Source organism: Arachis hypogaea, chromosome 13 (assembly GCF_003086295.3).
Source record: "Arachis hypogaea cultivar Tifrunner chromosome 13, arahy.Tifrunner.gnm2.J5K5, whole genome shotgun sequence".
Classification (NCBI taxonomy): Eukaryota; Viridiplantae; Streptophyta; class Magnoliopsida; order Fabales; family Fabaceae; genus Arachis; species Arachis hypogaea.
In genome coordinates this window covers 114,799,223-114,807,847 of record NC_092048.1, presented here as the reverse complement: position 1 = coordinate 114,807,847, position 8,625 = coordinate 114,799,223, and the positions used below count along the sequence as shown (strand labels likewise).

The 8,625-nt window shown below is 37.5% G+C and overlaps 1 long non-coding RNA gene across 1 annotated transcript; it reads left to right on the top strand.

Moving 5' to 3' along the window:
* The first annotated feature begins 6,432 nt into the window (after positions 1-6,432).
* Positions 6,433-8,228, top strand: LOC140178178 (uncharacterized). The gene is made up of 3 exons (XR_011870430.1): positions 6,433-6,923; positions 7,314-7,993; positions 8,061-8,228. It is a non-coding gene; the product is annotated as an uncharacterized lncRNA (long non-coding RNA).
* Positions 8,229-8,625: the final 397 nt, after the last annotated feature.

Genomic DNA, 8,625 nt, shown 5'->3' with positions numbered 1-8,625 from the left:
GCGTACTCCGCTATGAAGTCGGTGAGGCATTGGGTTTTGATTGCTGTCCGAGTTTCGTACTTCAAGTCGAACTCGGAGAGCTCTATCGCCCACTGAACCATTCTCCCTGCAACATCCGTCTTTTGGAGGATTTGCTTCATAGGTTGGTTCGTTCGGACTCTTATTGTGTGAGCTTGGAAGTAAGGCTGTAACCTCCGTGAGGCTATTACTAAGGAGTAAGCAAACTTCTCTAGTTTGTGGTACCTTAGTTCGGGACTCTGTAGAACTTTGCTGGTGAAGTACACTGGATGTTGTCCGACCTCATCCTCTCGTATCAGGGCTGATGCGACAGCTTTGTCTGCTACAGACAAATATAGGACGAGCTCTTCCCCAACTAGAGGTCGGGTTAGGATTGGAGGTTGGCTCAAGAACTTTTTGAACTCCTGGAACGCTTCTTCGCATTCTGGAGTCCATTCGAACTGGCATCCTTTTCTTAGTAGAGAGAACAGTGGAAGAGATCTTAATGCTGACCCTGCCAAGAACCTGGAGAGGGCTGCAAGTCGGCCATTCAGTTATTGAACCTCTCTCAAGCAAGTCGGGCTTTTTATTTCTAGGATGGCTTTGCACTTGTCGGGATTTGCTTCGATCCCTCTTTGGGTTAGCATAAATCCTATAAATTTTCCAGCCTCCACCGCGAAGGTGTATTTTGCGGGATTTAGCCTCATCCCATGCGACCTTATGGTGTTGAAAACTTGCGTGAGGTTTGTTAAGAGGTCGGCTTTTTCCCGGGTTTTCACCAGCATGTCGTCTACGTACACCTCCATTAAGTTCCCGAGGTGGGGAGCAAACACCTTGTTCATCAGCCTTTGGTACGTGGCCCCTGCATTTTTTAATCCAAAGGGCATGACCACGTAGTAATAATTCGCTCTAGGCGTGATGAATGATGTCTTCTTCTGGTCCGGCTTGTACATCGGGATTTGGTTATATCCCGAGTAGGCATCCATAAACGACAAGTATTGATACCCTGAGCTGGAGTCTACTAGAGTATCAATGCTTGGAAGTGGATATAGGTCTTTGGGACATGCTTTATTCAGGTCGGTATAGTCGACGCACATCCTCCACTTGCCGTTTTGCTTCTTGACTAGCACTACGTTTGCTAGCCATGTTAGATATTTTACTTCTCTGATGAAGTCAGCTTCCAGGAGAGCTTGTACCTGCTCTTCCACCGCTTGAGCTCGTTCTGGGCCGAGCTTACGCATTCGCTGCTGTACAGGTCGTGACCCCGGATATACCGAGAGCCTATAGGACATGAGCTCGGGGTTTATCCTGGGCATGTCGAAAGCTTTCCAAGCAAAGAGGTCAGAGTTATTTCTTAGGAGCTTTGTCAATCTTTGTTTTAGGTCTTCTTCTAGGTCGGCTCCTATGTTGGTATTTTTTCCTTCCTCTTCGCCGACTTGTACTTCTTCAGTTTTTCCTTCTGGCTGTGGACACAGCTCTTCTTTGGCTCTTGTGCCGCCGAGCTCTATGTTGTGGACTTCCTTGCCTTTCCCTCTTAGGTTCAGGCTTTCATTGTAGCATTTTCTCGCCAATTTCTGGTCTCCCTGTACCGTTGCTATCCCCGCAAGTGTCGGAAATTTCATGCAAAGATGAGGGGTAGACACTACTGCTCCGAGTTGATTTAGGGTAGCTCTGCCAATTAAGGCATTATATGCTGACCCCACGTCGAGGACTATAAAGTCTATGCTCAGAGTGTTGGATTTTTCTCCCTTTCCAAAGGTCGTGTGAAGGGGGTAGGAATCCTAGTGATTTTATCGGCGTGTCGCCTAATCCGTATAAGGTATCGGGGTAGGCTCTTAACTCCTTTTCGTCCAACCCTAGTTTGTCGAACGCGGGCTTGAAAAGGATGTCTGGTGAACTCCCTTGGTCTACTAGAGTTCTGTGGAGATGGGCATTGGCTAGGATCATGGTTATCACCACTAGATCATCATGTCCAGGGATTACCCCTTGCCCATCCTCCTTTGTAAATGAGATTGTGGGGAGGTCGGGTGATTCGCTCCCGATCTGGTAGACTCGCTTGAGGTGTCTCTTGCGAGATGACTTGGTGAGTCCTCCTCCCGCAAATCCTCCCGAGATCATATGCATATGTCTCTTGGGGGTTTGCGGTGGCGGGTCTCTTCTGTCCCCATCCTCTCGCTTTCTCTTCCCATGATTGTCCGACTTTTCCATGAGATATTTATCAAGTCGACCCTCTCTGGCAAGCTTTTCTATCACATTTTTAAGGTCATAGCAATCATTTGTTGAATGACCATAGATCTTATGGTATTCATAGTAGTCGCTGCGACTTCCTCCCTTTTTATTTTTGATGGGTCTGGGAGGCGGCAGTCTTTCAGTATTGCAGATTTCTTGGTATACGTCCACCGTGGAAACCTTTAGAGGAGTATAAGAGTGATATTTCCTCGGTCTGTCGAGACCGAGCTCTTCTTTCTTCTTGGGCTCTCTTTCTTTCTCTTTTATCGAGTGGGGATGCCCAGGTCGCCAATTCGGCTCTCGTAGTCTGGCATTCTCCTCCATGTTGATGTACTTCTCAGCTCTTTCTTGTACATCATTCAAGGATGTGGGGTGCCTTTTTGATATGGACTGTGAAAAGAGACCTTTCCTAAGTCCATTTACTAGCCCCATGATGACCACTTCAGTGGGCAGGTCTTGAATCTCCAAACACGCTTTATTGAACCTTTCCATATAGTCACGTAAAGGTTCTCCGACCTCCTACTTTATTCCCAGGAGGCTCGGTGCGTGCTTCACTTTATCCTTCTGGATGGAGAGCCTCATTAAAAACTTTCTCGAGAAGTCCTCGAAGCTGGTAACCGACCTTGGAGGGAGGCTATCAAACCACTTCATCGCCGCTTTTGATAGCGTGGTTGGGAAAGCCTTGCAGCGAGTTGCATCAGAAGCATCAGTCAGATACATCCGACTTTTAAAATTGCTTAGATGATGCTTCGGGTCCGTGGTTCTGTCATAGAGGTTCATATCAGGACTTTTGAAGTTTCTTGGAACTTTTGCCCTCATGATGTCCTCACTGAAAGGATCCTCTCCTCCCAGGGAAGACTCCTCTCGGTCGCCGCGAGAGTTCCGACTTCTAAGGGAAGATTCTAGCCTCAAGAGTTTTTTCTCTAACTCTTTTTGTCGCTCTATCTCTTTCCTGAGGTTTCGCTCTGCCTCTCGTTGTCGCTCTAATTCCTGTTCCAGTTGTTCCAAACGACCTTGATGACCATGGACCAATCCCATTAGCTCGGTTGCATGGGGTGGCCCTTCCTTTCCTGATTCTCGTCCCTCCGAGGAGTTTACCTTTGGGTTTTTTAACCCAGAGGTGCCCTCCGTATGTTGGTCGTCAGTTCCCTGGTGAAGGGTTGGGTCCGCGTCGTTGTTTCCGGTGTCCAGGTCTCCCTGTTCAGAATCGGACGCGGTATGACCATCTTCTGGTGACTTGTCCGCCATCACTGGTCGATCTCTCGGGTCCCCGGCAACGACGCCAATGTTACGATGGGTAACCGGAGATTAATGGATTGGACTCGTTAGGTTGGCCCGATCGTCTGAGGAGGGAAGCCTTTGCAATAGATCACTCTTCTGGGCCTCCGTCTGACTTGTGAGTATGAATGAGCTGGGGGTGGTACCTGCAAAGACACTCCGATGCCTAAGTCAGCAAGGGCGTAAGCAGGTTTAGGAAGTATTGTGACTTAGTGATACCTGAGGAGTGTCGGTGCATTTATAGTGGTGAACCAATAACCACCGTTGGAGTAGTTCCACCTTTTAAGGTGGATAACCGTCCCTTTATCTTAGGGAAGTTGAGATATGGCTCCTGGAAGTGGGTTGAGAGATTTTAGGGGCGGTTACTAGCTTGAAGGAGTGCCTATCTGCCAGCTAATCTCAATTCCCGACTTCTTTAGGGCAAGACGTGTTAAGAACCGACTTCTCCAGGGGAAGGTCGATGTAGGATGAGGCCCAATCTTTTGGGTTGGGCCTTTTATTTGGACCTGAGCCTTAGCGTTGAGTTAGGGTATGAACAATAACATTCCTCTAATATCATTAAATCAAACTAGTGTAAAATTTTAACTGCGCTTGGACTAAATATTATTTTATTATAAAAATTTATTGGTACTTACTCATTAATATTAATGATTATTATTTTTAATTTAAAAAAATTAGATATAAAAATTTATTGTATAATTTATAAGATTGTTTTATCTCTGTTTCTAGAAACCAAATTAATTTTATTATTTGTCAAGCCCATATTTGGTAAAAAAAAAATTATTATATTTGTGTATTTAAATAAATATTATTACATTGTTATTATATAATCCTAAAATTTAAAAACTTAAATAAAAAATATTTATATTCTAGTTACAGAAAAAAATTAACTAAGTGATATTTATTATATTATTAGACTCCTAGTGTATAGTCTGCGATTGCATTACATGCGATTCATCTACTTAATTTTTTGATGGTATTATTTATAGTGTTTTTAAAAAAAGAGATTTATATATATTTATTGAAAGAATTAATTTACTTAATATACAAAAATATTAAGTAATTAATCTTCTTTGGTATATTGATATTTAATTTGATTAATAATTTTTTTTAATGATAACCTTTAAAACATATTTTAACTAAATTTAAAAAAAAATCAATTAACTATTCTAAAAAAGTAAAATTAACTATTCAAAATATTTTTTAGTATATTTCTCGTCTTTTGTATTGCTATTTCATACATCTATTTTTTTTTTTTAATTTATGTACAAAAGAGCTTATGCATGAATAATAAAATTTTTTGCACTTTACACAAATTGAATGGTTAATCTTTTTTTGTTATATTACTTTTTAATTAATTACAAAAAATAAGTATATGAAATTAACAGAGGTTACTATTAATTTGTATGTTTTAATGATTATTTTTTCAAATGATAATTTTTAGAGTATATTTTAACAAATTAAAAAAATAAATAAGTAAATATATTTGATGTTATATAAAGATAAAATTAACTACTGAGATTGTTGCTCTTTATACATTAATATATTATACTTATTCAATATTTGGATCATTTATTTCAATTTGTATAATTATTTTAAGTTAATATTTAATATATATCTAACTAATATGTATATGAATATTGTAATATAATTTATAAGTGTAACTTGAATAACAGAGGTTAGCATTTAGAATCCTAAATTAATATTATTAAGTAGATATATGTTTATAAAAAATAAATACTATTATGTACCTTAATATATTGTGTATCATTTTAAAATAAGTTAATATTTTAATAAAAAATAATTTGGTTAGCACTAATTAATACCTCATTAGAAACACTTTTACAATTAGTACCATTTCAAATAAAATATCTACATAAAAAAATATTTGATTAAATGTTGTTTAGACTATAAAACCATTTAAAAATTGTGCCTGCTAAATTACGTTTCATTGATTTTTTTTATTTTTTAAATGAATTAGACACCATAATAATTCTAATAAATAAATATAAAAGAATAAAATCTTATAGTATCTAATTAAATATGTAAAATAATAAAAAATAATCTTACTTGATTAAAATAAATTTCCCAATTAAGAATAGTTTTATTGCCAATTAGATTAGGTGAGACATGTTTTTATCAAATCATCGTCAAATATAAGTATAGATCACTATTCCATTTAACTAAATGCTAATCAAATATTTGGAAATATTCGATTAAAACATTCTAATTATAACGTGGAATTATTTATACTTGCTTATGCCGGAACTCATTTATACAATGTAAGTATTAAATATATCCTCACTTATCTATTAAATTTGAATTTACTGCAACTTCTACCAACCATAACAGTCTTCTTCTCGATATATTTCAAAAAGATGGATCAATCTAATAATCCTAAAAAAAATCATGAGCACCACAAAACAAAAGCAAGCGAAAAAGCCTACCGACACCCCTTGTTTCTGGCTTCGTGGTTCAATCTGGCCCATGTTGTAGTTTAACTCAGTTTTTGCTCCACACAGTGGACAGCAGGGCACAGAATTCTTCCATTATTTATTTATTCTGTGCAGTATGATGTATTAATATGCTAAAGTTTCTTCCATTTATTGATTAGAGAGAAGCCTTCAATTACACCATAAGAGAGGTGCCCTTCACTGATATTAAGTCCATCCGGAGGCATACGCCTCCACTTGGATGGCAATATATCATTGTTGTTTTATCGTCAGGTGAAGCTCTTGTGATGAATCTAAATGGATTTTTTTGGAGTAACATTTTCGGTAATATGGATTATGTAAAGGAAAAGTATTGGTAACTAAAGAATGAATTTGTCAACTATTGACAACTATAATTAATAATTATTTATTTAAATTTTTTTAAATAAATTAGATCTGAATAATAAGTATTAATTATTATTTTGAATTATAAGGATTAGTAAAACAACTCCTTAATCCAGCATTCTCCTCTTCTCCATCGCAATACCGCTCTACGATCTCACCCCACCCCCACTCGAAATATTCTCCCCGTCGTCATCTCTCGCGATTTGCACCGCCGCCAACCACCATAGCACCTCTCTCGCAATTCGAAGCACCGCCGACCACCACAGAGCCGTTCTCGTTGCAATTCGTCGCGCCGCCGACCACCATAGCGTGCTCTTCATCGCGATTTGCAGCCCGCCACCACCCAGCGCCTCCCTTGCGATTCACAGCGCCATCGACCACCGCATAGCCGTTCTTGTCACGATTTGTGGCGCCGCCAACCACCACAACACCCGTCGCGATTTGCAGCTCACCACCACCACCGCAACTCTTTCACACGTCTGAGTGATCATAATAATAGCGATAGTAATGCTGCTGCTAAGACTTAAGAATTGGCCATTCTCAAGCATGATTAATTGAATACACCAGTCAACTATTATTGTGGTTTGTAATCACTAATATTTTTTAATCTTTTATTATTTTTGATATCTATACTTAAATATTAAATTCCAGCCATTCAGGAGTCAAAACCTGGTATTTTTACCATTAAATTATAGTTCATTTTGTATTATTATTGAGGAATAAAGCATTGAATCGTTGTTCAAATTGTAATAAGAGAATTAGAAGAGATGAGTCTTTACTTTGATAATGCTTGTAACATCATGTGTTTTTTCAGGATCTCAAAGTCTTAAAATTGAAAATCAAAAAATGATTTTGAGGACATGTAATTATAAGAATGGTTTTCTGCATTTTCAGGATCATGTTTTAAATGTGTTGGTCATGAAAGAAAATAAAAATGTTGTTTTTATAGTGGAATTTGTCTTGTGGTTGCAGATCAAACTTGTGAGTTTATATCAAGTAAAGATCCAGATTGTCAAGAGCATGGGTGGTGAAGATAAGTGGTTCAAGTTGATGATTATATTTTTTAGCTTTGGAATATAGTTGGTGTTTGATTACATAAGTTTATAACCTTCAAATTTAATTTCCTTATCTATATTAGTGGATCATATGCTGGTAAGGCACGAGGCTCTTGTTGCATTAACTACAACACTTTCATTGTAACTTGTATCAAAACATTTTTGACACTCTAACAAAGTACAATATTCAACTTTGGATTGATAGTATTTTATAATTCTAAAAGGAACTGGAGGTTGTTCAGTACGCATATCTTTATCTCTAATTCTAAATTTTCTTTCATAAGGGTAGTCCTGTTATTGTAGGCTTGTAGCATTAGACTTGATGTAATTTATGGACTAGTGCACAATAAGATGTTTTGACTAGTGAATTATGGAAAAAGCAGATGTTTGTAGAAACTCTACACTTTCATATTAAAGATTCTCCTCATATGCATGTTCTTTAATTTCACGATGATCGTTTGGATGGAATGATTTTTCATGCAAGATTACGGATACCTCCATATCAGAGGCAGATTACTCCGGCTCTTCCAATGCATTTGGCAGAAGCATTTACTCCCAAAGAGAGTGCACAATCTGTTCCTGATGCATCTAACAACAGTTAGTCACTTTGAACTCACCTTTTGATTTTATCATTCTAGCACTGAGTAACATTTATTATATACAGGTATGTATATGAAGAATACCCCGCTGTTATCAAACAACATGGGCGGTCAGAATCATATAACCTTCTAGTTTATTGACAAATTACTTCGGCACTTCAAATTTATAACTTTCAAGTTTATTGTTTGTTTAGTTTCATGAACGGTGAACTTTGGGTTGTAGTCAATTATCTTCAAATCATATGACAAATAATTATTTATTTCATTTTTATTTTTGTAGTCTTGATTAAAATAAAGTTAGTCTTCTTTACTAAAGGTAGGGCTTGTATTCAAAGTTTAGATTAAGGTGTGCAAGGACGAATCTAAACTTACCTGATTTTAAGTAGTTATAAAATTAATGACATATCTAAGCAAGTTTAAACAGAAGACACACTCATTAAAGACACATCTATTAAAGACACATTTAACAGCAGGCACATCTATTAAAGACACACCCTTGCTTGAGAAAATCATTTAGTCAGAAGACACATCTATTAAAAACACTTCTAACAGAAGACACATTCATTAAGGACACATCTAAATAAGTTTTAAATAAAAGACACATCTAACTGAAGACACATCCATGAAAGA